Source organism: Gallinula chloropus (assembly GCF_964237585.1).
Source record: "Gallinula chloropus genome assembly, chromosome: 2".
NCBI classification, from domain to species: domain Eukaryota; kingdom Metazoa; phylum Chordata; class Aves; order Gruiformes; family Rallidae; genus Gallinula; species Gallinula chloropus.
In genome coordinates this window covers 98,059,072-98,085,498 of record NC_140086.1, presented here as the reverse complement: position 1 = coordinate 98,085,498, position 26,427 = coordinate 98,059,072, and the positions used below count along the sequence as shown (strand labels likewise).

The 26,427-nt window shown below is 39.7% G+C and overlaps 1 protein-coding gene across 1 annotated transcript in view; it reads right to left on the bottom strand.

The window, feature by feature from the left end:
* Positions 1-26,427, bottom strand: part of CDKAL1 (CDKAL1 threonylcarbamoyladenosine tRNA methylthiotransferase) — a 414,385-nt gene that overhangs the window by 65,275 nt on the left and 322,683 nt on the right. The window lies entirely within an intron of this gene.

Genomic DNA, 26,427 nt, shown 5'->3' with positions numbered 1-26,427 from the left:
ATTTTATGGAAATAACGATAACTAGCAGCATCCTGATCCTTGTAGTCTCTGGATCAATAGTGAACCGATTCCACACATGATCTTTTAAGCTCTTTCCTGCAGCTCTTGGAAAATGAGTATTTTGGAACACTGTTTATTCATGTACTTCCTGAGAGCATACTAATTCTTTTCACCCGTTATAAAAAAGCAAAACCAGGTGTCAATTCCTAACAAGTATGAGAGCACACACAGGTAACTCATGCAGTTTTTCAGTCATTAACACCACATTGCAAAGAATTAGCATGATGGGAAAAACCTTTGGAAAATGCGATTAGAACATATTCCTACATACAAAGACTCATCCCTCAGTGCAGTTCCATTAAATCCCGCTGTTTTGAAATGTGTTTTGGGTTTAGTTTTTTTCCTGTGCAAGTCTTCATGTGTCAGAGCAATCGCTTTAGGACTGTCCCCTTCAGAAGTCATTTCAAATTCCTGTGCTGCACTTTCTCCATGTGTAAATATGGAAATAATGAACTCCAAAGAGATAGAAAGCTGCACAGTGATGTTCACAGATACACGCTGCTTTCTGATGTATTTTAGTAATATTTCTTCCTTCAAAGGACAGACAAACCATCACAGTAGATCTGCTGTGCCATCTTAATTAATTCAACCCAGAATTAATTCACTTGATTAGAAGTTGAAATAGACTAAACTTTAGTATTAGATTGCAAAAATGGCAGGCATTTTTAAATTAAAGAAAGAAATCGTATTTTCTCAGACCTTTTTAAAACCAACATCGGGTTCTGGTGTTCTTCTAGGTTTGTCAAAAATCATGAAAATCCATTGTCATAAGTACAGAATTATACCTCCAGGTATGTGATGGAAATAAAGAAAAAAGAGCACTGACATCCTGACCAAAAACCTCCTTTACCCAACAGGTGGGGAAGCAGAAGCAGAGATGCAGAAATCCACCTAGGGTGGCTTCAACTGGTTGAGATATACCAGACAGAATATCTGAGAAAAACTAATCTGCACCTGTTTGGTAAACAAAGCACAGGCCTTCAGCTGTCCCTTAGCCACATCTCACATTTTTTGCTCAGAATGAAGCTTTATTCATCATAAAGCAGTAGAAAAGATAGTTAACACTGATTTAATACAGCAATTAAATTTTAATCACCCATCTTGATAAAATGATACACTGCACCCCAAATAAGTAGGTCTTTTAGAAGCACTGCCCTTTGCAGCAGTCCTGATCATAATCCCAATTCGACATTGCTGTGAAATAAGATTATCTTTAGGTGTCCCCTAAAAGAAACAAGGTATTAAATACAAATGAGAAATGAACTGCCCCTTTAAGATTGGGGTGAAATGATAAAAGAATGTGTCAACAATTTTATTCTAGATGCCTGACCTCAAGGCTAATTGAAGTTCCTGCAGTCTGTACCATCAGCTCCACACTATACAGACATAAAAGCCCCCAACAATGAAAACATAGCAATAGTGAAAAGGTATGTTATACAGATTTGCAAATTTCACCTATTAAACAACCACCTCCTATGGTGTCCCAGATAAAAAAATCAATAGCATTCTTCACCTCATAAAAAAAAATCAGATGCCATGCAGCTGCAAATGCAACTGTGGTAGGCATTAGTTACACTGCATCCACTGGAAGGTTAAGAACAGCTTCAATGCTTCCTTGACTTGTTTTACAGCGGCCCAGCACTGCACTCTACCAAAATAATTCCTGAAACTGAACGATAAAATAGAGGTGAGATTTCATCATCTTACCAAAATCACCTTCTTTTCCTGAACCTAACTGCAGTGTTGGAAGCCTGACTGACTGCTCTAGTACCACCCTTCCTACCACATCAATCACCCCTGTTTATTTACAAAAAGTATCACAATACAATTGTTCCAGTCTCTTGCATTTGATACATCTGCCTCCTATAGCATTCTGCGTGCTGACGTCTATTCAGGAAGAACAAGGTTGAGCTGAGCTAACACCTGGGGACGGTAACTTTTTGTAGTCAGGGCAAGACGTAAAACGTATGAAGATGCGACTCAGCTCTGATGGTTCATGTAATGCTGGGCTGCAGAGCAGGACTGGGGAACCAATGGTAGTCTGAGCTTTAATCCAACATGGTTAATTTTTAAGAAATACGATTTGAAAGAGATTAATGTAATCACAGCACTACACCATTAATAACCACTTTTATTCAAAATCCCACAATATAGGGTTAACTGCTAGTATACACAATGCCCTGGGAACACCTGAATCCAAAGCACTTGCAAGTCCAAACAATTCTATGGAATGTACCATATTTTTTTACTGTTGTTAGAAACAACTGACCCAAGTTAATGGGGATGAGCAGTGGGGACTACATTTTTTTCCTTTCTGTGCCTTGCAAGAACTAGGCATATACAAAGCATCCTCCTTAGATGGATACAGGCTATTAATATGGGAAGCAAACATGGAAGAGGAGTAAGAAATTCACTCAAGTCTCTAAACAGATCAGTGCTGGGGACACAATTAAAGTTATAGTCTCCCAAGTTTCAGTCCTGAGAGGATTTGCTAACTTAAAGCCCAGCAGTGCTGTTTTGAAAGCACTCCTCTGATGCAGAAGTTTTCTTAGTGTTCTGGCTCCTTTTTTCCACTTCCCCAGTGTGTGCCTTCCACTTCTTTCTTCCTTCTCTTCTTTATCCTCAACTCTTAACTGGGTAAGAGGAAGTTTTTGAGGACAAGTAGATGAAAGAGATGGGAATCTTGAGGGAAGACTCTCAGCCTCCAGCAGGCAGAATCGTGGGACTCTCTCTCTCATTGCTCTCCTGCCAGGAGCGCAGGACACAAAAAACCTCAGCTATGTTAGCAGTATCACATCTCTCCTGTGCATTACTTGTGGAAACAGGGGGGAAAGGAGTATAAATCAATTACACATATTCAAGGACGAGTCCCTCCTCCAAACCTTTTTTAACATTTCTCATGTGATCTGCCTAAAAGTCTCTTTTGACCCCAAGTACTGAATGCCCTAAGTAATCACTCTAAACATTCACCTTTACAGCTTCACAAGTTGGCAAGTGTGAGAGAACACACCGAAGATAAAACATATGGTTTCTACTCCAAGGAAAAGGTAAATCAAGCCAAGTTGTTTCCATAATTTTCAGTATGATTTAAATAACAGACTTGTTTTTTAGCTCTGGATTTACCCTCCAATGCACATGCTAGTATCATTTCCAAACTGGGGGAGAAGACTATTTAGAAATTGTACTCTCTACCACATATCCAACTTTTGAGAGTCTCTATCTTCTTTGACCCAATGCCAACATGATAATTTCACATAAAACACGAGTGTAGGAGGGTATTATTGGCACTAAAGCATGGGAATAACCTGGGGTAGTAAAAGCCTTTTTCTTATTAATTCCTGAAGCATAACTTCTGAAAACAAGATGGGGGGGGTTGGAGAAAAGAAATGCCTTTTTAGCACAAAAGGCAGAAGATGGGTCAAGTGTGAAATAATAAAGTACAGGAGGAATAAAAAGTTTACAAGAGAGTACTTGGAAAATTAATTCTAAGTAGGAAATTTATGCTAAATTTAAATAAAGGATAGTTTAATTTTTTTCCTTCCTTACCTGTAACATAGGAATTAAATGGCCTACAGGGATTTACAAAACATGTGCTTTATATGCAAGGTGAAGGGAAGAGAGATGGCTGGCTGCAGTAGGTGCGTGGGAATGACAAATGTGGAGCAAACCAGAAGCATCTAGAGCACAGGGCAGCACTGCAGGGTGCTGACTCTGCCTGGAAAACACACATCTTACAGACCCTCCAGTCACCAGCGAGCAGTCCCAGGAGCTCAGTAACAACAGCTCAGTCCTCCGGCTTCTACCAGCTGATAAAAGACACGTTGAGCTAGAGGGAAAAGCTTCCTAATTTTGCTCCCTTCTTCATACTTCCTTCTACTAATGCCTGAGAATGAAACTAGCAAGGGCAGGTTATCGTGAGTGGTAAACTTGAACAAGGAAGTACAGATGCTGACTGCTGACTGTGTTCCCATGTAACGCCGAGTCCTGTGCTTCAGGACCTGCCTGTGTCTCCCATAACGCTACATTCTCACTACCCGCACCTATTCCTTCACCAGACACCAAGGGGAAGCTGCTGCCAGCACAACAGTTGGGATTTTTCCCTTGGCAGAGTAAAACCTCACCATGTAGGGGAAGCAGACATTTCTACAGAAGTCTGGAAGGAGTCTGTTAATCCCAAAGCAAGCTTTTTTAGGTGCCTCTTAGCTTTCAGAATACTTCCTGTGCATTAATACTACCTCTTCTCATTTAAAGTATTTTCTTGCCATGAAAATTCCCTACACAGAAACGTGGGGAGGCTTCCTTGCCCATATTGTGAGTTTTTCCATTTAAAGGAGCATCTGGTCTAATGTGTGGCTTTTAATTAAATGCAATCATTTGTAGTTCTGAAAAACATATACAAAAGGCCATACTGAATCAACATAACTGCAGTCAGTGACATCTATATTCCACAATAAAACAATAAATATTCCACAACAGTATAGTTCTAAGATTAAAAAGGGGGGGAAGTCATTTCAATGAGTTATGATCTGTGGTTCCTGCTGCTATTTAAAAAAATCATATATCCTTTGATCTTTCCTATAAAGAACAAACAATACTTGTGCTGCAGTGCAAAGAAAGCCTGGGTTTCTACCGAGTTGAGGCTGTATTCATTTACTGAAGATGGAAAAGGTGACTGCACAGAAACCAGTGCCATGAATCATTCCAATAATTCAGAACTATGCCACCCAGCTGCACGTATCTCTTAGAACCATATGCAAAACATTAATGTACTTAAGCAGGCAGATTAGCTCAAATAATGCTCTAGCCTAGCAAGAGAGACCTCTTTTTGTTGGCCTGAATAAGCTCATACAACTTCCTAATATGCAAATCTGAGACCAGCTTAATTACACTTGATTGTAGGAGATGCAATGCATGACAAGAGACAGAGCTGCTCTTATTCAGGAAAAAAGTGCCAGTTACATCTATAATTCATAATAGTAATCAAATAAATACAACCCAAATATTCTTCTGATAAAATAGTAAATTAATACCCATTCTTTGGTTAGTGTTTCTATTTCCACTTTGCCACCTTCTCCTTAATTGACCCACTGTCCAGCCTCAGCCCTGCACAACTTAGGCACTCCTCTCGTCTGCCATGAGCGTAGCAGCTCTTCCTTCCACTGCTACAAGGGGGAAAGAAAAAAGCTACAAAAAAATTCTGAAGTTGATTGTGTATATTTGACTTTGGTACTTCTTGAGAAAGCAACAAGGTAGGAATCAGATAATCACCCCTCCTCTTCTAAAACTCAGTTCTGTCACCTTATGCTATAGCATAGCTATAAATCCAAGGTGGCTCAGAACATGGAAGTAAATTTGTAGTGTTACCCTATACTTCTGTTCATGTCAGAATAGCAAAGTTGATAGGGGATTTTACTTATATATATACATACACACACACACACACACATATATATTTTAAATAAAATGAGATTTACATTTGGGAGAAACAGAGGAGCTTTACACAGCCCAAGAGCTTCTCTGTTTTTTCCATTAGTAGCAATTTGTCTAATATAAGGCACTCTATGAACTCTGAAGTCAGTCTTTACCCAGAGAGCTTTCCAGAACAGCACAAGGCTCACTGCCTGATCAGGATGAGGCTGATTTGACACCAGTTCTTCAGAAAGGAACTTCACTGGTTTTGATGGACTTTCCCGTATTCTCCATCCAAGTTTTTCTTCCTTTGGAAATGCGAGGAAATTGCAGGACTAGTGCACATGTCCTCTACAGTGAGTGATCCACAGCTCCACAGTGGCATTTAGCTGAGGTTTTCAGACAACTGTGACCAAACTCAGAACTATTGCTTTGACCTGCATATTTGACATTTGATACATGACTTCAACAAACTTCCTCTTCCGTGACACTGTGTTTGTGAAAACAATCAGAGCTGTGCTGAGTTCGTATGTTCTCTGCATGAGGTTTATGAAAGGCCAGTGAGCTACCCTGGGCTCTTCTCAAGCAGCAGTTGTTTGACTACTCATTAAAATTTACAACAGTTAAACTTGGACAAGACGGTACAGAAAAGGAAAATGGCTCAAGCAATGTCTTTAAAGATATTATTGTACAAGAGTTCTTCCAATTAAAACAAGATTTCACATTTTACTAGTCCTAATGCAATCTTTCTCTCATTCTGACACAGAAATAAAATCAATAATGTACTCTGCATCCACAAAAAGACTTTATATTTGATTTCACTTTGCGCATTTAAAAACAAAACCAATTTTACCTTGTGTACTGCAGTATAACTGGAAGTGAATTTTACTTCAGCAGACACAAATTAAAATAGATTAACTGCCCTACCAAGCAGGAATAAAAAGCCAACCACAAAACAAATACGAGTACTGAGATTCATCTACAAAACCAAGTGTATGAAGTTGAAGGCTGTGACAAAAATATTATCAACATCTGGAAATCACTAGTGTGGCTTAAAGGCAGTAAAATACAAGCTCATTGGGCAGCTCCCCTTTAACTATCAAAATGCAGAATGTCAGGGCAATGTTAACTGTTTTCTATTGCTCAGCAGAGGTCTGGTGCATGCAAGCATGGAGATGATTTGGAAGAACCCAAAAAACCAGGTAGAGAGATGACGATGCAAAGATCATGTAATCTTCTTGGGACTTAGGACTGGGCAGAAGCAGTCAACTAATTACACATTCTGTTTGTTGTAGCTGAAGGAACAATGAAGGTTTTACAGTTGTTGCATTCATCACACATTTTTCAGTGTTATGGGGCAAACGATATTTATGTCTTTCCTCCAAGTGAAGCAGACATGGAGTCTGGTAGGACTGCTTTTTGCTTTTTTTTTTAAGCATTTGTTTCTTCACATGCTGGTTTTCTCATATATAAGTCTCCTGAGGTATATCTGAAGGCACATTCACCTTGGCAGTCATAAACAAGGTTTATATGAGTTGCACCATTTACAGGGACATTTCCACGTTTTGGGAAGAGGGGCCAGACAAAAAAAAGTCCTGTGTGTTTAGTACTGATTACAACGGTTTTGTGTTTTTTTCAGTTCTGTTGGGTTTTTTTTTTTGTTTGTTTGGTTGGGTTTTTTTAAAGTGATTACACTTGCTACACTGCTCCTTTCATGACTGTCACTTTTTCTAGGGCTCCCATACCAGGAATATTTAATTGAGAGCACAGACAGCACATAACATATCTAGGCACAAGTTGTACCCTGTACAATACTGTTGTGGTTTTGCATGGCAAGGCTATGGGAGGAGGGAGGGAGGAAGGGCTGCAGGGGTGGCTTCTGCAAGAAGCAACTAGAAGCTTCCCCCAGGTCCGACAGAGTAAACATCACCTGGACTCAAGGCCTGACCTGCGGCTGCCCAAGGCCAAATCCATCAGTGATGGTCACAGTGCCTCTGGGAATCACATTTAGGAGGGAAAAAAATGCCAGCATCTGCTTTTTGCTGCCAGAGAAGGGAGTGAGAAGATGTAAGAAACTGCAGACACCAAGGCCAGTGAAGAAGGAGGCAGGAGTGAAGTGCTCCAGGTTTTGGAGAGAGAGATTCCCCTGCAGCCCATGGAGAAGACCACAGTGAAGCAGGCTGTCCTCCTGCAGCCCATGGATGATGATGGGGAGCAGAGATGCCATCTATAGCCTGTGGAGGACCCCATGCCAGAGCAGAGGGAGACATATGGAAGATACTGTGACTCCATGGGAAGCCCATGTTGGAGGAAGCTCCTGGCAGCAAAACCTGCAGCCTGTGGAGAGACTGACCCACGCCAGAGCTGGGGAAATTGTGACTCTGGGGGGGACCAGGCTGGAGCAGTCTGGGCCTAAAGGTTGGCACCCCATGGAAGTGACCCACCCTGGAGCAGCTGGTGAAGAGCTGAAGCCCTGTGGGAAAGGACTCATGTTGGAGAAGTTCATGGAGGACTGTCTCCCGTGGGAGCCAGCTGAAAAAGGTAGTGATAGAGCAACTTTGGTAGGCATCTGGCCTCCAGCCAGGGTCAAACTATCACAAATAGTAAAGGAGAAGCAGTAAAAGGTGGCAAGACTCTTTTGGCAGCTTTTTTTTTGTTTTGTTTGGTAAGACCCTTTGGGGTTTTTTGTTTCTTTGTTTTGTTTCATGAAACAGGAGATCTAAGTTTATTAAAGCAGCAATTTTTTTTCCTTTCTGGACCTCAGAGGGAACCTCTCCAGGGCTGGGATGTGTGCAACATGCTTGTGGGAAAACCATCTGGGCTCTATCCAATGCTGCATGAATGTGGGGTTCTCAGCATCTGAAGGGATGTAAGATTTACTCATTATCTCTACCCCTCTTTTTACCCTATCTTATTAAAGTGGTTATTTTATTCAGCCAATTATTATTGGACCTTTTTACGGAGACCAAGAAAGAGCACTGTACCATCTCTACCTCTCTCTCGCTCCCTGACTCACTGAGAATAGCACCTATTGTAGATATACAACTGAGTGGGCAGAGCAAGAAAACCGCACCCGAGAACATATCTTCTGCCCTTTAACGCAATCCAGTCCCCCAGCCATTCTTGCATGAAATTCCTATAAACTATTACAAAATTTTCAGGAACAATAAAGGACTTCTTTCACTTAGCCTAATTATACAAAACAGATCCTTTCAATAGGATTCACAAAATTTGCAGCAAAAAACTTGATGTGACTGAAAAAAGCAATGTTGTCCCATCTACATGTATATTCGTGCCATTACAAAACCTTTCATTACTTTACATATGGGGTACCTAATTTCATGAGCCCACTTGTGTTTGGTTCTTAGATACAGCTTGCTGCTGTTATTTGGTACACAAAACCAAGCACCACATAATTGGGATTCATGGCTTCACACGCTGCTTTCATTATGCATGCTCACTGCAAACAGTTTCCACGTGGGTATCACTTTCTTAAAATAAAGCGTTTAAAAATAATTAAGTCTTTTACGTGAGGTCACCTTTTCTCAAGTCACAATGTGATTTTTTAATTAATGCTGGAGATCCTGTATCTCTGACAGAAAGACTCCAAGTGGGTAGACTTTATAAAAATGCCAAAATTAAAAAGTGAAGCAGGTGCTTCAAGCTTCTGCAGAGACATGTGTGGATTTTGGGTTACAATTTTTAAGTGCCTATTCATTAGACTCTTCATAAGACAAAGCTGTGCACAGAGCCAGCTGGCATTCAGGTACTTTTGCTGCTGTCCAATGTATTAAACTGTGGAAGTGGTGCAGCATAATAATTCAGGGGCTGAGACCACAAGCACGGTTAAACATTTACAAAAGTGAAGATGAGGAAACTGTTTGAAAAAGCAGCAGTAAAGACAGCCAGAAAAATAGTGCCTCACAGGGTATTTTGGAACAAGGCAATCGCCCCTAAATGAGGTTTGTTTACATGGAAGGAAACAGAAATGTTGCATTTGAAAAACTATCCAGTGATTTCAATTCTCACCATGCTGAAATTAAAAAATTACCGAACAACACTGTCTGCAACATGCCACCAGCAAAGAGGGGTTCAAACTACTGCAACAAAAATACCAAGTCTACCTTGATCCCTCCTCCCACCCCCGATCATGAGAATAGATTTAAGGTCTCCAACAGCAGTGATGTGCGTTAAAAATCTCTACTTGCTTGTGGATACAGATTACTGTGCCTGTTAAAAACAGGTTTCGTAATATAGCATGACTACATACAGACTTGTATTTGTGGCATAGCACAGCACACATAGCAATAAATCTGTAATATTTATATACATAGACTTAGGTGTAAGCCCAAATTTACACCCCCAGAGACAAGGGATATCATTACTTAACAGAGCCTCACTTGGAATTTATCCAGCTTTTGAACTGTAGATTAAGTACTCTTTATTTTCTTGGAGAAATAAGGCAAAATTTACCATATTCAGGCAAGAACAGAATGGCAGGGTTCACAAGACAGATGGTGCCCGAGTACCACAGCAGTTGTCACTTTGTTGTTTGCTGCTGAGGAAATGCAGCAGAACAATGACTTCTGACTGGTATTTGACTTAGACACACAAATACATGTCAGCCAAATCTTCTCCATACATTCATGCATCCCCACATGCTGGATATTTTTCCCGTTGAATGTAAATTCCTTTCCCTCCACAAATAAGCTGGCAGTGATTTTTAATTCTGGATAATTTATAGGCTTCAGTTTTGAAGCTATCTTAGTTTTTAAGAAGAAAATAGGTTTGTGCCTTATTATTAAATATTTCAGTGAAACTGGGATGTTGGCAAGATTCTGAAAGAGGAGATGGCTCCTCAAAAGTCACAATCATCACCACAACACACACACATGCAGATATCCACTGGTAATTCAATTTTCTTCTCACTGGCTCTAGGTTTTTCTTTTTGTAGAATTATGTTCTGAAAATCACAGTAGGATGTAATGAAGGTAAAAACTACACCAAAGCACAGCAGATCTCTTTGTAAAGATAATTTTGTGAGCATTCTCAACAGAAATTACGTATATGCATGAGATATAATGGCATATTATCTATCACTACAGACAAAATAGCTTTCTTGGCAATAACTTATCCTATTTCCAATATGAATAACTGTATTGCTGTGACTTAGATACAAGGAATTACAAAGGTTTTAGAGCAAGTACCTTCACTTTCCCTAGTCCCACACTGTTTTGATATACAGGCCCAATTTCTTCCCAGACACAAGCAGCTTGCAGTGTACACAGTTGCCAACCATTAACAGAGAAATGTAAGCTACGTACCCACAGACTGCAATCGATAAAGGGCTCCCCCTTCCCTTGAAGCAACACACATCACAAGAAAAGGAACTACTCAAAGACAGTATTTATAAAGTACTTGAAAAGCACCAAAAACCTGCACGCAGTCTCACAGGAGTAAAAATCCTTGGAAAGAATTTAAAATAAACCTTCATGTGTATACTCTCCCAGGTTATTATTCATATCAATTCCTGTAGGTTTTTAAATAAAAACAAGGAGTATTTTTAAAAGTAACTACCAATGTTATGTGTTTTCAGAACTAAAACATCCTACCTTAAATTGACATTATCCTTTGATACAATGTTACTAGTAATCAGAACAAAACCAGATACCAGCATATTAACAACCCAGGAAAGCAGTCCATTAAAAGGTTTTGTCATCCCATTTGCTGATTTGTTATTGGAAAGCTTAATAAGCTATGGACTATGCACACAGAATCTGGCAAACCTTAACAAATTTAAAAGTACTTACTCCTTACATTTCTTTCAACATAGGGAGTGACAGCAAAAGAAAAATGAAAGCCACAAAAATTCCCGCAAAAAACAGAACCCAAAGTTCAACTCCTCTGTACCCCGTATTGAAACAGAAACAAAAGAGACAGTGGCAACGAGACAAGATAACATGCAGCATCACTGCAGCAATGCAGGGCATATTTCTACAGAATTAATTGACTGGCACTGACTTCAAGAAGCTAAGTCATTAAACCTGCACCGACTAAGATAAGGCTGACTGGAGCTGTTCAGCTGAAAAGCACAGGCAGGCCTTGCATTTCAGGAGAGATGGTAATGTGAAGCTTCGTCCTATCAAGCTGCTTACTGAAAGTCATCAGATGAAAACACCAGCAGTCTGTAACTGCTGATGACAGGTTTTCGTGGGCAATTTTCCCAAACTGGCACGCCCCAATTTTGGAAAGAGATAAAAGGAGTTCTATGTCATAAATGTTTCACTTTTTAGGGATTTCTCTTAACCACCCTGCGGACCCTGAACTCACCCTCTGACACTGTATCCCAGTGCTTAAACGACAATATCAATGATTTTTCAGTCCTCAGGAGGACACTTGTAAACGTAATTTATTTTTTCCTCCCCAGGTTTTGAAGAGTAACACAGGAGTGAAGATACCTTGTTCATATCTCACAAAGTTCAGAGGATCCTCTGCAGAACACTGCTATGAACAGCTGTCGTTTCCACTGCAGACCTTTGCTACCAACACAGTGTCGGGCTGCTCCACCTTCCCTGAGCCTGAACAGTGATGCTGCTGCGCCAAATTGGAAGCCAGGTAATGAGAACACCGGGGAGCAGCGTGCATACTGCAGGCTTCTCCCGAGCACGAGGAACCACGCTTTTACGAATAACCAACAGGGAGCTCAGGAGAAGATACTGATTATGCCTGCTGGCGAGACTTTAACTTCTTAACTTCCATAACATCTCCAAGGTAAACTATAATTACAACGACTCAGGCAAATTGAGGTGGGAGTTCTGTATCTGGGAGGCACAAGGCAAAATTACTCCGATCAGTTGTTGACTTATTAGAGGGCTCAACGCTGGGCACAGTTTGATCAGTAGTGTGGGCATGAAGGTATTTTACAGTCTTCCTTGGCACACAAATGAAGATGGTGCTTTTGTAATAATGATTAAGCAGGTTTTGTTTACCCTAATTTTCAGCCTCTATACTTAATTTAACACAGATTATTGGTGAATCGTGATTCTCTCAGCCACATATGTCTATTTTAAAAAGCTGTGAGACTGGAAACAAACAAACAAGCCTTGTCTTTAAAATAAACGTCTAAGAAAGAGCATGAATGCATTAGAGGAAGACAACAGAAAAAGCAGAGTTTTGCAGAAAACAGTGGAAATGAACAAATGTCAGAGAGGGTGTTCTCAGCCCCTGCACAGGGCTAGACCTTCTCTCAGCCCCTGCACAGTGCTAGACCTTAAGGATCTTTACATCATTATTCTAGCAAGTGAATTTTCTAAAATATTTCTCAAGAACTGTTTCTTGCTGCAGAATGTCAAACCACTTTCTAACACGCCATTAGTTTTGAGCCCTAAGTACAGCTTTAAATTATAAAGAATTCATGCCAGATGTCTCAAAATAAACCCCATCTACTCTGCAGAGAGACATCCTCAAGCCTGGCAGAAATAAAATTAGAACAGGCAGTTAGTTGGTGGGGTTACAGAGAAAAGTTGCTTCATCTTCCTACTAAGTTATACATGGAATTCTTCTGTACCTCATTCCTAAAGTATTTTCACAACTAAAGCAGAGGGACTAATAAATTAAAAAAAACCCCAAACAATCCAAAGTACTTGCAAGCTTTCCTAATGATAATACTGAGAAAAGGGAGAGAAAATGGGGCCAAAAACCTCCACCAAAACAAGAAACAACCCCCCACCAAACTCCATCAAAAATAACGCAATTTATGTCTGTTAATGGGAAACTGATGGCAGTGATACTTCCACACCATTTGATTGGTGAGGAACACTGGTGAAAGTACACCCAGTTTGACCAGTAAATGCCAGCCTGGGGAATATAGCAAATGCACTTCCCGGACTTCCTATTAAAAGCTCAAAGACTTGCTGTCTGCCCACAATTTCATCAAGTCTTATATCCATAGCAGTATTGGTGGAAGGGAATCCAGTGTAGCTTCCCACTCCATGGTCTTTCAAAATTTAAATGGTAGCTTCTCAAGCCTACCATCCAGCTCCTGGTATTTCCCCTTAAATTCAAATAAAATCTGGAGCAATTAGCAACTGTATCTGGGTTGATATATTCTTATATATATTGGGAAACGTATCAATTTTGCTAATCCAACAGAATAACTTCAATTGTGGATTGAGAGTAGTCTTGAGAAGGAGGAGGATTGAGAGTGTTGGTGGGCAAGATCAGCAATGCGCGACTGGAGCCCAGAAAGCCAACTGTGTCCTGGGGCCCATCAAAAGAACTGGTTGAAATGTAGAGCAGGGGTGATTCTGTCCCTCTACTTTACTCCACTCTTGTGAGACCCCACCTGGAGTACTGAATCTGGCTCTGGGGCCCTCAGTAAAAGCCAGAGATGGACATACTGGTGTGAGTCCAGAGGGATGGACACTTCTCCTGAGAAGACAGGGTGAGAGAGTTGGACTTGTTCAGCCTGGAGAAGGCTCTTGGGAGACCTCATAGAGGCCTTCCAGTACTTAAAGGAGCCTACAGGAAAGCCAGGGAGGGACTGGTTACAAGGTCATGGACTGACAGGATAAGGGGGAATGGCTTTAAGCTGAAAAGTGGCTAGGTTTAGATTAGATATTTGGAAGAACTTCTCTGTGAGGGCAGTGAGGCCCTGCACAGGCTGCCCAGAGAAGCTGTGGCTGCCCCCTCCCTGGCCGTGTCCAAGGACAGGCTGGATGGGGCTTTGGCCAACCTGGGCTAGTGGAAGGTGTCTGTGCCCATGGCAGGGGGTTGAACTAGATGGGCTTTAAAGTCCCTTCCAACCCAAACCATTCCGTGGTTCTATGAAATATGCTGTTGTCAAACTCTGTTAGAAGCCCTCAATATGACAAATCACTGACTTCTGTGTAGTGCATGTATATTTCAGTTTCTTAAATTTTCTGCAGTATGTGCATTTAGATTTGACAATTTTAAGATGTTCTACACATACAGAATTTAAAACGTGGTAACTTTCTGTTTCAGAAACCATTATCTCAAACTAGTTTAGAAAGAAGCAAGGAACTTCTGCATATAACAAAAAGATCAGAATGAGAAATGCTAAGATTTCCTTAAAACAACAGTTGAGATGCAACTCAAATGTTTTAGACAAGTCCGTTGTTTCTAACAGAAAACAATGTCAGCATAAGGCAGTGACTATAAACAGCTAATAGCAAAATGAAGTTAAAACAGTAGGAGTAAAATTGAAATATGGGCATTTGTAAGTAGATGTTTATTTAGAGACTCCTTTATCCCAACACAAACAGCATGACAGAACTGTAGCTCTCTTGTATGACTGGCACCTATAGGAATTAAATAGACAAACACATACATACACTCAATTTTCTCTTCCACATACATGTACTTATTAAAAAACCCTGTCTAAATTTTCTTAGTTGGGGATATGATTAATGCAGCCTATCAGAAACCAGATGGTGCACAACCAGAGCCATCAATCAAAATGAAAAGACCACTGAGTGCTATCCAGAGCGATGTGCTCTCAAATGGAATTTCTGGTCACAGAGCCTAACGTGCAGTGTGCAGGGGAAGCCATAAACATCGTGGCAACTGCCCCCCAGGAACGGCCAGAAACACACCAGGCTTTGTTAAGGGAAAAGCCTGGAGAGGCAGCACTTGCTGCTGTAGGCTCTGCAAGTCAAATATATGTACTTTAAATAAGAAAATTAAAAGCAAGCTCTTCAATGAGTTTAATAATGTTTGCACTGATGACAGTATCTGTCAAACCGTGCACTTGCCATTTGATTTAATATGGGATTGTGCCATACATTAACAAAGCAGCTGCCACTGTCTGTCTGACACGTGAATTGGTATTTAATGTCTGTTCCCGCACAGGACTTACAAATGGTTCATATTTTTAGCTTTATATCGCACGTTTCCTGCAAATGTTCTGGGGAAAACAAGGTTGAGGTTTGCAGTGTAAGCCAGTGATGGCTTATGTCTTGAAAAGCTTTGTACCAAGCAGGCCTTTTATATAAAAAATAAGCTTGTAAAAATAAAAGGCATGAAGAAGCATAATTTGCTATGCATGGGCCTCATAAATGATGCTAGCAATATTAAAGGAGATGTGAAAATGAGCAGCAGTAAGGACACACAAGTATTTTTTCCTGGAAAAAGCCTGACAGTATGAAAAAAAGCATTTGTCAGCCTGACTGCTTGTATTTGCAACCTGAAATGTTTTATCACAACACCTCACTTATGTGTGCTACATATATTAAATTTCACAGAAATATATTTTGAGGGAAAAAAAAATCTCATGCTGTGTTTTAAAACTTGTATTAACTACTTGCATGTCCATCTTTTTTTTTCTAAAAGGCAAGGTGACTATGATGACTGCAGAAGGAAAGGGTGAAAGAAAAATTAAACATGACCTAAAGCAGCATTTATTTGACCTAAAATGTCACCTTTAAAGATCAACCTCCTAGCTGCTTTCAATAACATTAGAAAATGCCATGTTTGTCAGAAATAAAGTGAAATGCTCCTGTTCCTTTAAGGAGATAGAAACGCCCTATTTTTACCCTGACAGTCATGAGACATCAAACCTTAAATTTGCCATTGGCCTCACACACCTTTTATACTCCAGGTACTGCAAATCAAATAGAGGCAGTGTCTAAAATTACAGGAAGAAGCTACAGCTTCTTGGAAAGATGTGGTTTGTTTTTTTTTTTTTTTTTGACATTGGAATCTTTCCAAAACTTGAAATGATGAAGTAAATTCCAAAGAAGATGGCTGCCATCCATACAAGCCTCTCAAGCTGGAGCATTTCCCTCAAAATATGCATGGAGGGATGGATAATTTGTTTTAGCCATCTTTTTGGATGAAAATTTTTATGTTCATTAAAATACCAGAAAACAAAGGAAAAATTGTATGAAGAACATATCAATTTTAGGAATGAAATAGGCTTTCTTAATGTGCATTTATAATAAATTCCAGGTTTGTACCTCACTTCCTACTGACACCACCACTCCTTCCTTCTGATATGCTAAAGCTCAAATACAGCTGAAACCGAATCATGGTTTTTAGATAACTTGTTTTGCCCTGAACTGGGACCTAAACCTCCATGGCATGTTTACACTACAGAGTTAACTCAAAGCCTACTGACTCTGAGCCTCTACTTTTGAACTAGGTTGGGATGTCTTTCAAGCCCACCCTAATTTAATTGAGTATATATTAGTATCTGGGCAATTTACCTGCAAGTTCTTAGTTTTACTGTAAGGGTGCATATTAAATCAACAGAGCACTGACAAGTACTTTAGTACTTGTCCCACAGTTCTCAAAAAAGATTATAAATTGATAAAATTCATAGGATGCTTCTCTAGTTACATTTGAATACAAACACCCTCTTCCCCACAGCCATGAGCTGTCCATCCATCAGGCACAGGCAGACTGGGTGATGGACCACTGACAGCACATTTTTAAGAACCCTAAATTTCACATTCAGCTAAGACAGATACTTTACTGCAGGTGAAAATCACCTACATTAACCACGCAAAATCCCCATGGTTTGCTAGCAGAAGATTCTGAGAGTCCTCCTCCATCTTCCCTTCAAAGCAGAGCACTCAAGATCATGCTGAGAGGGGGCTAACAGGTGAGCAAGGTTCCTGTGTATGAAAGCACAAATTTTATCTATAGTTTTATGTGGTCACTTTATTCAGACTTGCCTTTTCAGCTGTGTGATAACAAAGCTTTCTTTACCCTTTTAAATAGGTTATAGTATAGAGAGGAAATAAAAATTCTAGTTCCAAGACTGTTCCAGCAGAAGATGGAATTGTGGCCAGTGATGATTTTTTTACAAATTGGGGAAAATGGGATCCCATCCTTCTCTGATTTACTTGAAATACACCCAGATTGTTTCTGGATGATAGCTGGAATCAAATCAAAGCTTTTGTTGATGATGGGTTTTCATGTGTGTGTGCATGGACATCTGTATAAGGCTATGAGGAAAAAATATTAAGAGAGGATAAGGAGATCAACATTTCCATACTCTTATTATCAGACAGAATGCCAGGAAATACACGCCTGCTTCAGAGCTTTATATCAAAGGGTCAAACAAGATGTTAAACAGGAATAAGGAAGAAGAAAAACAAGTGGAATATGTTCATTCCACGCAAGAAAGTCAAAATCTTACCCAAGATTTTTGATACTTAAAATTTTCTGGTAATAGAAGCACTGATAGCAATTTGGTTAACATCTAGAACACTAAATTACATCTCAAATGAGCTCAAATACACAGAAAGACTGTAACAATTTTAGGAACAAACCCAACTATTTTTCTCCAGTGAGAAGAAAGGGAACAGAATGTAAAGCTAGTTAGTGAAGTTCCCAAAACTTGGGTCTCTAGGTAAGTGATTAATTAAAAGCAAGAATGATTAAGGGCTTGGTCATAGGAACACTTATGCCAATAGCAAAACTTAAACTCTTGAACAGTGAAGAGCTCTACTACCACCTCTGCCAGTGGGTTTCCATGGTATTGGGCTCATGCACTGATACACCTGCTGCACTGATGCCTTCCCCTTTGACAGGAGTATTGTTTCCCATGACCGCTTTGATATACCATCACTGCAAAAGTTCCCCCTTTTCTTCTTCCCTCAGCTTTTTATTGTTAAGCATGATGTCATACGCTACGTAATTACCCTTTGGTCAGTTGGGGTCAGCTCTCCTGGCTGTGTTTGCTTCCAACGCCTTGTGCATCCCCAGCCATCCCGTTGGTGGGGTGGGGTGAGAAGCAGCAGAGCCCCTGTCTCTGTGCAAGCACTGCTCAGCAGTAACGAAAACATCCCTGTGTCACCAACACTGTTCTCGGCACAAACCCAAACCTCAGCTCTGTACCCGCTATCATGGACAAAATAACCTTCACCCCAGTCAAAACTGGCACACAGCTGTAGACCTACGTGGCTCCAGAAAGATATACAGGGGGAAAAAACCACATTAGTAAGGTAGATGTAGTAAATGGAGAGAGCATACAACCTTAATAGCTGAAGAAGATACTTAAAAAAAAAAAAAGTCAAAAAAGTAAAAAGGCAGAAACAGAAAAAAGGTAGACTGGAGGTTCTGGAAGTTCTTTACTGAGAGGGTGGTCGGGCACTGGAACAGGCTCCCCAGGGAAGGGGTCACAGCACCCAGCTTGGCTGAGTTCAAGAAGTGTCGGGATGCTGCGCTCAGTCACTTGCTCTGACCTGGCTGGCCCTGTGTGGAGCCAGGAGATGGACTCAATGATCCCTGCTCGTCCCTTCCAGCTCAGGAGATTCTATGAAACTTTTATTTTCTGGGAGAAATGTTACTAGAATAATGAAAGGAGGAAGGGGGGGGGGAGGGGGAAAGAGAGGAAGAAAGATAACTAGAAAATCTAAACTGCACAGCCACAGAGAGATACAGTTCAAGTGAGATGTTAAAGAATGGGAGGAAGAAAGATACCTGAACTTGATCTGAACTTGAAATGACCACAGAACTGTTAGTTATACACTCCATCACATTGCCAATGCAAGATTAAAGAGAGCTGAAAAGAAATTTTAACAGGACCAGGCCTGTTTACTTTTTGTGATGTCAAGGTTTTCCAGCAATTAAGTTTAGAAAACCTAAAATATCTTTTTCATGCTTTTGTGTCAGTACCATAGTAATGACAGACAAGTTAACATAAGTGATACCAGACATGTAGGAAAAGGTAATGCCTTTCTCTGGAAAATAACAAGAGGATTAATGCACCTCAAACAACATGTTTTACTTGAGTCGATATGACAGGTATTTAATGTCACCATAAAACTTGTCTTTCATTTTATATTTCAATATTTTTTTGAGGTAGGAAATAATTTTTTGAGGCAATCTACTGTACCAGCTAGCATCTGCATGCTGTACCAAGGAGAAAAATGGTAAATAACCACTATTTTCATGATTATTTAACTAAAAAACTTGTATAGATGTTTTTACATGGCAGGGAGAGGTACATGGGGATTGCAGCTTAGTTCTTAAAACTACTCTCGAGACCATTAAGAAGACATTTCAATAAAATACACCCATGAAACCTCAACTAAACTTCTAAGCCCGTGTATCATCACACAGCATTACTTTCATGTACATATGCAAATGTGATTTGACAGACTACTGTTAATTCTTTTTTTAGAAAGATCATTTTAAAAAGACAGAAAAAAATATCTGTTTAACCAAAAACTGGAAAAGCCTCCTGTCTGTTTAATAATTGAATTAATCCCAAACAATTCAGTTAGCTTCAGACAGGGTTAGGTGCTTTAAATAGCCAACTACAGGAAGAGTTACCAGCTACAAATAGTTTTAACCAAAGTGTTAAGCATATACAACCTGTTTGTATATATTTTAGATTTTGTATAAAACAAAACCAATACACACACCACTGGATTTACAGCCATTAATTCAGGAATCTTTTTTTTTGCCTGTTCTGGATGCAAGATACATTGTAAAGACAACTGCAAGTCTTATCCCAACATTTCAGCTATAGAATTAAGACACAGCAGGCATGTCTTTTTTATACAGGCTATTCAACAGAGAAGTTGCACTGCTTCCCTTGTTTCTGCTATCCTCTACAAAAACCTGAAACAATTCCTGGTCTATATATTAGCTCACTCTGTGTTACAGATGGCATAAACCTCAATGCAGCTAAGAGTTAACAAAAAGCAGCAGCTTTTCAGGCCATTAGATTTTCTTCGCTATCATCAAGTCATGTTCAAGTATGCCATTAGCACAAGGCCACTGCACTGCTCTTCCAGACAGAAATTGCTTTTCCCTTTCAGTAGTCTTCTTTGAAGCCTCACATCATATCAAGAGCACAAAACAGCTTTATGTAACCTCCTCCAAAAAGCAGTTCTGAACATGAGGGAAGGGCAAAGAGAAGAATGGGTGCAAGTTACAATAAGAATATTTCCATAAAACACGGTCATATCTGACATCTGAGCTATTAAATTAAACCTGAAATCTATTTGGAGGCGGGAGATAGCAAAAGGCTCTGTTTCTTTTCAGTAATAACTTAGAAATCTTTTTCATCTCACAGAAGAACAATTCAAAGCACCTGCTTTAGGAAATTCAGACTATGGCTTATATCACAGGCATTGCAACCTCACAGTTGCCTTATGATTTAGTACAATGCTGTTCCTGGAATAAATGGAAAGCAGGTTAAAAGGATTTCTGTTATTTCCCAGAATCATATACCCAAGTCATTACCCAACAAATCTGAAGGCTGAGACAGTATCTCAAAACTACTTTCTTATTTTCTGGGATGAAAGAAAAACCTACAGATTCATGGCACTTCCACTGCACATGCACATCTTCGTAAACACATTATGGGAAACACCACTGTCCTCAGGAAAAACTACAAGAACTGTTTGTGTTCTTCAGCAGTTCTGAAATTTCCCTTTTCTAGGCCTCAAAACCCACCCAAACCTGGTTTATTTAAACAAGCTAGCTGCCATGCCTCATATGCTGTGGAAGACAGCCAGCAACAAACACACAAGCAGAAGGTGGCAAAGTCTGGGAGGTCGGGAACTACTGGGAAGATACAAGCCTAGATTACCAAAAAATGTGAATCTCACTGGCCAGGTAAGCTTAATGCTGTGACGACGTTTCAGTCTTCCACTGGCTTCTTTTAAGAAACTACTCTCACTGCAACACGTTCAACTCTACAAGTATCCAACATTTCAACACATCACAGCACAATGCAGACACAAGAAATTTCTCAGGATCTAATTAACACAGCAGTATGGCAATGCCTGCCACTAAACATCAGGCATTTTAGAGTTGTTTCTTTCACTGGACATCAGAATTTCTTTTGTCCAATTTTCCTCTTTTGTGAAGGATGCAAAGAAGGTCCAACTTCCCTGAACATGGGAAAAAGCGAAAGAAGCAGCCCACTGTTGGGAAAATCATGCCAACAGAAGCTCTTAGCTTCCCACCTCCCCATTTCCGCTGTTTAACTAAGTAATCCTTGCCACAGGGAAGGCAGCTTTACTGGTTCTCAGTGCCACCACCGCACCTTCTGTGGTGGTTCCCAGAGGCCACCAGCTATAGCACAGAGGCCAGGAGGAGTGCAGGATTTGACAAGCTCTGCTATCAGAAGCCGGCTGGCTCCAATCCCTCACCCCTTACCTGGGACATAGCTCTTGCTTTTGGATCCTCTGTGTTTCACACAAGTGTCCACGGCCATTTCCTGACAATGCCACAGCCTCAGGCATTGCTGTGTTTAATACTTTGTGTTACTGTCAATGAAAACCACTCAGACCATACAGATCAGCCTCCACAGGCAGTGTCAGAAGAGGTCCTACCTGGTTGTTGCTGGGTCCTGCCTGTTTCACTACGAAAACACAGTTTTACCCCCTCATTATTTACAGCTTCTTTCAATGTGCAGTAGCATATTTTTTTTTAACTTTTCCTGGCTTACAAATGCCTCAGTCTTTCCAGAGGAGCTACAAAACCCAGCAGAAGAAAGAGGTGCCCTATAACCACAATGTAAGGAGGCTGACATTATTTATTTTCTGTTATAAACTGGAGCAAGAGTCTGTGCACCACTGAAATAATTGGTTTAAAGCAATTATCATGGTAAGTCTGCAAGTGACAGCAGTCATTAGCACCTTCACTTTCAGGACAGCCATACATCATCATCTCGTTATTCTTCCTTGAGTCAGTTATGTACATATCTACCTTTATCAAAGCTAAGAGAATACAGGACATTAAACCCCCTGTATCTAAAATTGCTTACCAGGCTAAGAGCTAGCCAAAAAAACCCAAATCTAACCCTCCAAAAGAAAGGAAAAAGCAAAAAGAAGAAAGCTTTCTGTCACTTGTGCATCTTAATACGATGTCCCAAATAACTTGCCAATCACAAAGGCTTTTTTTTAATGGGGTTTTAGTTTTTTGAATGTTTTAAAATTTCCAGAACACATGAATAAAGAACATTTGAAAGCATGAGGCATAAAGATTTTACAATTATTTCAGTACCACTGCATCAATTAGAGCACATTTTGAATTACTAATTTGTTTTTTAAATCCTGAGCACTTTCAGACAGAACAAAAAATCTCAAAAAACTCCTTTCAAATCACACAAATACTGAATTTCTTTTTTATTTGGTTGGACACAGTATATGCCACAGTAAATCACTAACGCTGTAAGCCATGACCTTATTTTGCCATAGATCACGCCCTATTCTTGAGAAAGAGACTCGGGTTGCAAAAGGCAGACAGGGATCCAGAGCGGTGTTTTAAGCACAACTCTCAGAGGATTTCTCACTGCAGCAGCACAACACTGCCAGAGGCAGGTATGGACATGCCCTAAGGTCTCTTTCAGGGTATCCTCTCGAGAAGGCAGAGCAGCAAAATGAATTTGTAGTTCTACTATGCTGTGTTTACTATATGTAAAAGCATGCTTTTGCAGAGCATAAATTGAGGATTATAGTTTTAAACAACTGCTCCAGGGCTAGACTGAATACTTGACTCATCTGACAGAAGAAGAAAGGGAGCTAGGGCTCTGTGCGGCTGAATTTGGACACTTGCTGTATATTGGATCCTGAAGCTCATGTTAAGCTTCTCAAACCTGTTGTTTTGACCAGGTTAACCTGCTATCACCTTAATAGCTTTCAAAAATCTGGGTCACAAGTTTTAAAGGGCAAACAAAATGTGGGAGAAAGATAATAAGCAAAACATCTGCTGCAGACAGAATAAAATTCTTGCTGTGTGCGATGTGGAACCTCACAGTGTCCATGCAGGAGAAGATTCAGCACAAATTACTTGTGTGCAAACATAATCCTTCATTAAATGAGCTAGTAGAAAACTGACCCTATAGCTAAGGCTAAAAACTGCTCCCCTTTAATTTTAAATCAAGAAAATTCTTCTTGGTACAGCTTTATGAGGATGTCGGTTTTATCTTATTTTTCTGAAGGTCCTAGAAAAAGATGAACTGTACATATAATTGGAAGAGCTGTTCTACTGCTAACTAGAGAAAAGCTAGCCAGAATCTGATTCTCAAGAAAGCCACACTACATATACTCCTGCCCTATGCAAACACAGGAAAAAGCAAGTATTTCAGAACAAGGAATGGCTTCACCTGTAAACAGAGTTGTATGTATTTTTACACATGCTAACAGAAATAAGTTTGAATAAATCGCAATCAAACACCCACCTGGAACAGCTTTTCATAATCAAGATATATCTCAGCATTTCCAAAATAATTATTTAGTTTGGGAAAGTTTGAATTTTAGAAGATATTTATTTAAGAACAGCAAAAAAAAATCTGAGAAAAGTGAGCTTTTTGCATGTGTCTGACATCAAGAGCTCAATGTACCTGCCAAGCATTCAATACTGATGCTACAATGAGCTTTGTCAGTGGCATGGTATCTGAAAGACCCTCAGGTTCTGCAGTCGGAGGCTCTGTAAGCCCTATGGGAATGTGAGGTGAAAGAGAACAGGATCAAATCCCCCTGGACAGGGTAAGTATACAACCAAAGGGCAGGTCATTTTTGAGATTTGCTGTCGTATGGTTTCGTCTGAACAATGAGAGCGGCAACTAGAAGGTAAACTATGCATATTTAGTCACTGAAGAATACAGGAGCATAACTACTCCTCCCCTGCCATCAGCAGAGGCAGAATATCTCTCAGTTTTCCATCCCTTCTGCATAGAAGAACTGAAAAGCTTTGGTCCCTCTTCTGCAGAATTAAGGCCTCATGCGATACCAGAAAAGACTCCGCACCTGAAGTGGAAGGACAAGTTGATCCTTGGTTTCCCCCTCCATAAAAGAGCTGGGTTTTTACCTTGGAATGCAGAACCAAAAACATTTAATACATCTTTCAGGATGCAGTAACTTACACTAGATAAGCAAATATATATTGCGGTAAATTTTCCAGGAACAGCTACTATTTCTAATAGCTACTGGTCCAATAAGCAAATATAAACAGTGATAAGGTTAGTGTAGCTACTCCATCAAAACATCACTTTCTACTTTAGAGTGGAGCACAAGCTTGGAAGAATGAATGTTTTCTGATTTTTCTCTTTTCTATGTGACATCCCATCATAAAATGATGAAGCACTATGAAATCTCAGTAGACAGTCCTGTTCCAATCTCTGCAGTTCACAAGCTTCCTTTTTACATCTGTTTTAACTGCTACTATCAAGCACCAACTTATCCTTTAAAGTTCTCTCTCTTTTACTTTAGAAAGGTTCTCAAAGAAAAAACTTTTAATCAACCAACTCACAGCCCCAGAAACCAGTTATTCAAGTCATTTGTGCCATGATCCCGCACCACCACCATGTTCACAAAGCCATCATAAAACGTCCTTATTGAAAATAACCTGCAAAATAGCAAACAACATCTGCCCACCCAACCCTTCTGCCATGTAAATATGGAACTAGAGGAAAAATAATCAAGACCTCCATTTGAAATTGCTGCATTTTCAACTAATGGTTACTGTTAGATTTAATATAAAAATTAAAAGCCCTCCCCTGAAACGCAACAATTGTGGAAAAGGCATCTGAGGTGGAAATTAAAAGCACATAGCAAGAAATCTGCAGTGAATTTGTTGCAGCCACAGCAGCATAGGAAATATTCAGAAGAAGGAAAACATTCACTGTCAAATGGAAATATCGAAGGAAAGATCACAATTTTAATAAACTTTCATTTGTCCTTTCTCCCCTTTTAGTCTCTCATATATATATACATATATGCAGAATATGCAGCGAAAGAGTGAAGCTTCAAAAATCACTCATCAATTGTGCTACTTTAAATAATTTATTACAGGTCCTAAAACAAAGATCAAAAGGAAATATATATCTAAGCATTTACATTCAATTCCACATTGCCTGATGACTAATTTGTAAAGAGTGCACAAGCTTTCACAACTGAGGCCAGAATCATTTGAGGATACTTTGATATAATGCCACAAAGGATATGAACAGGAAGGCAGCAGGAGTTACAAATGGCCAAGCTCTGTTAAAAGTGCTAATAAAAGAATAATGGAATTTCCTTGTACTATGAATAAAAAGTGTTTGGCACAGGAGAATTTAGACACAGAGAGAAATATCAAAGCTTCTGGTTCATCAGTTGCTGCTTCTTATTAGATCTTAATTGATTTACTATTACATTTACCTGAAAATGCTTCAACTCAAAAAGCAATGATCCTACCCAAAAACTTGTCACACTATTCCTTTATTCTTTGTGTTTCTCAATTTTCACAGGCCTTTAGTTTTTGCTTTACCAGGTCTTGCAAATCATAAGTCTAGCTCTAAAAAAATACTTCAACGTGATGGATATAACTTGAAACGGTATATAATTATTAGAATTGTAGAATATACCTACTGCTTGATGGTTTTTTAAACTAAATTTTCAAGTTCCTGGTAACTATGGAACTCTCATAGCAACAACCTACTTGATAAATTTAAGCCATTAATATTTATGCAATGTATGTCTGTTTCATAGACATAGGAGGGGTTACAGACATACCCACAGGTGTTCACAGGTACAGATACCTGTACATACATACACACATGCTCCTGCTGCCTTCTTCTCCCCCCCTCCCCCCAAATACAAAAGCCAGCTAAATTTTCCACTGCATAGCTATTTGGTATGTGGCCAGGAAAAGAGGGTAGAGTTCAAAACTTTCCTTTGAAATGTCTAAACAACAACAAAAAATGTTTCAAATCTTTCTTTTTTGGAGATGGATACTTGCAAAATCACACACAGTTTGCAAAACAGAAGCAGCAAAGCCAGTCATCTTGTACTGCTGACAAATTGTTAAAGGATTTAGTGCACTTGCTTAGAAAACCATTCCCAGAGATGCATCCAAGATAGGAGGAACGCCCTGAAAATATTTACAAACTTACTTAACTTTACTTCAATCTGCTTCTTAATGCTCTCTTTTGCATAATGTCTACAAAAACCCCATGACAGTTATAACACAGAAATGCTGTGATCTCTG